At 38.8% G+C, this 2,680-nt stretch overlaps 1 pseudogene; it reads left to right on the top strand.

Annotated features, from left to right (window-relative positions):
• Positions 1-1,163: 1,163 nt before the first annotated feature.
• On the top strand, positions 1,164-1,596 carry LOC141117020 (large ribosomal subunit protein eL31-like; annotated as a pseudogene).
• The last annotated feature ends 1,084 nt before the right edge of the window (positions 1,597-2,680 follow it).

Genomic DNA, 2,680 nt, shown 5'->3' with positions numbered 1-2,680 from the left:
CATGGATGAGCGAGTTTGGGGTGGAGGAACTTGACTGGCCTGCACAGTCCTGACCTCAACACGATAGATCACCTTTTGGGATGAATTAGAGTGGAGACTATGAGCCAGGCCTTCTCTTCCAACTGATGTACCTGACCTCACAAATGCGATTCTGGAAGAATGGTCAAACATTCCCATAGACACACTCCTAAACCTTGTGGACAGCCTTCCCAGAAGAGTTGAAGCTGTTATAGCTGCAAAGGGTGGGCCAACTCAATATTGGACCCTACCTACTAAGACTGGGATGCCATTAAAGTTCATGTGCGTGTAAAGGCAGGCATAAATATATCAAAAATATTGCAGCTTCTGTGCGTATAAAGGCAGGTGTCCCAATATTTTTGACTTTATAAGCACTGCATAAACTGATGGCGCTATATAATTATCTGTAATAAATAAATAAATGAATAAAATAAATGTCTCTTTGCAAAGAATATTTAATCACATGCACGTAAAGTTAAAAAAAAATAGCTTGAAGATTTGCTTGCACATGATTGGATGATGAAAGTCGGCAGAGCTGTGAACAGTATTTTAGCCTTTAGTAAATCAACTTCAAAGTATCAATATGCTGGATCTGACTCAGACAGTTGACATTATTGGCTTGTTTTTTTGTGTTTTCAGGATAATGATATGAATCTCTTTTCATATCTCATCCTTCCCAAGAAACCTCAGCTTTCACTAGTTCCTTGTCATACCGATTCTCTTGTTAAAGCAAAGTTGACAGCGGCAGCATGGTGGGTCAAAGGTCAAATTAGGCCTAAATCACACAGTCTCCAATGGCTAGCGTGGTCCTGAAAATGAATGGACTCTTGTGGTGTAAACAGGACTTCGGAGTTGCAGTAGCTAAATGAAAATAGTTATAAATGCTTAAATGTATACAAACGTTCTCAAGTGGTCACATAACTGAACTGGATCCATCCCCCATCTCTACATCAGTGTCTTGGGCCCTCAATTGAAGTGCACCCCCACTTTACCTTCTCATCCAGTCAACGCTCCTCCCTATAGGCTGACAACGCCGTGCCCCAGTGCGCTGCAGGCAGAGGGCGACAATGTTGTTTACTCTCAGAAACAATTCAAAGTGCTCAAAACTACAATCCCCTTCTACTCCCTTTCCGTCGTTGTCCCTAGGAGAAGATGGCGCCAGCAAAGAAGGGAGGTGAAAAGAAAAAGGGCCACTCTGCCATCAATGAGGTAGCTACTAGGGAACACACCATCAATATTCACAAACAGATCCATGGAGTTGGCTTCAAGAAACTTGTGCTTTGAAAGAATTCCTCAAATTCGTAATGAAAGAGATGCGTATTCCTGATGTGCGTATTGACACCAAGCTGAACAAAGCTATGTTGGGCCAACGGGATCAGAAATGTTCCGTACCGTATTTGTGTGCGTTTGTCCAGGAAGCGTAATGAGGATGAAGACTCCCCCAATAGGCTGTACACATTGGTCACACATGTGCCAGTTACTACATACAAAGGTCTACAGTCAACCTTGCTGAAAACTGAACATATTCTTCATTGTTGAAATAAAAAAATAAAACTGAAAAAAATCAAATAAAACAATGCTCATGCATGGAGTACCTTGTTGAATATGTTGATGATGTGTAACCTCCAGTTGGAGCCCTACTCTTTTGTATTGATACATCTGTAATGTCTTTCAATATCTTTAATAAATATCTTTATGGAAAAAATAAAAATAAATAAAACAATGCTCAAAACTAGCAGGATCATTAAGTTGAATAATGAAAAATTCAACCCCTCACCCCCTTACATAAAAAAAAAAATGGGTTCCAATGCACAATCAGGCTTTATTTAGTCAATTTTAGGATCTACATGCAATGTAACTATTCTAGAACTCATCTATCTATTCTATTCAATGTACCCATACGCAAAATGCATGCAGGGATAAGAAACTAATATTTTTTAAATTTTTTTATTTATTGGTTCATTTATTTTTTAATTTTAGTTTTACTTTTAGTTCTCATCTACAGCAGATTTTTTTTATTTATTTTGTATTTTCCAATGTGTATCTATGTAACATCAAAAAACAATCAGAAGGATGTAGTATCCATTGCATCCCATTATTCCTCCATAAACAGATTTGGTCTAATAGCAGCTCATATCACCCCACCAATTGTCCTGAGGTCAAGGGTGAAAAAGGAGAGATGAATGTCTGTAAAAATAAAACCATAGCACCAGAAAGCCAAGACATGAATGTATCAGGCATTAGCTACAGTGTATTTGTTGTAACGACACAAAGCATGAGAACCTGACAGACTGGTTGCATAAATATGGTAATGGGGCCCTGGTATTGTGTGAATGAGATGGAAAGAGCTAGACCTATCATAGGTCAGAAGAGACATGTGATTCTCCCGAAACATTGGTAAGTGGCTCTGAGGTCGGAAGAGACCGGTTCAAGGTCTGCACTTGTTTCTGTATATCATGAGCTGACAGTGTCTAAAGGGACATCATACTATTATCGAGCCTAGTGATTGCATTAACACTTGTCATGTCAACAAAGGAATGTGACGTATTTTCACTTGGAAAGAGCCATTTTTATATGGGATGGCATTGACCTCCAAGATACAATCACCATCCACTGAAAGGGTTTTTATCTGCTTTGTAAAAAAAACTTGTAGTATTTTACA

Source organism: Aquarana catesbeiana, linkage group LG13 (assembly GCF_042186555.1).
Source record: "Aquarana catesbeiana isolate 2022-GZ linkage group LG13, ASM4218655v1, whole genome shotgun sequence".
NCBI classification, from domain to species: domain Eukaryota; kingdom Metazoa; phylum Chordata; class Amphibia; order Anura; family Ranidae; genus Aquarana; species Aquarana catesbeiana.
Note: the sequence above shows the minus strand (reverse complement) of the source record. Positions and strands in the feature narration are given on the sequence as shown.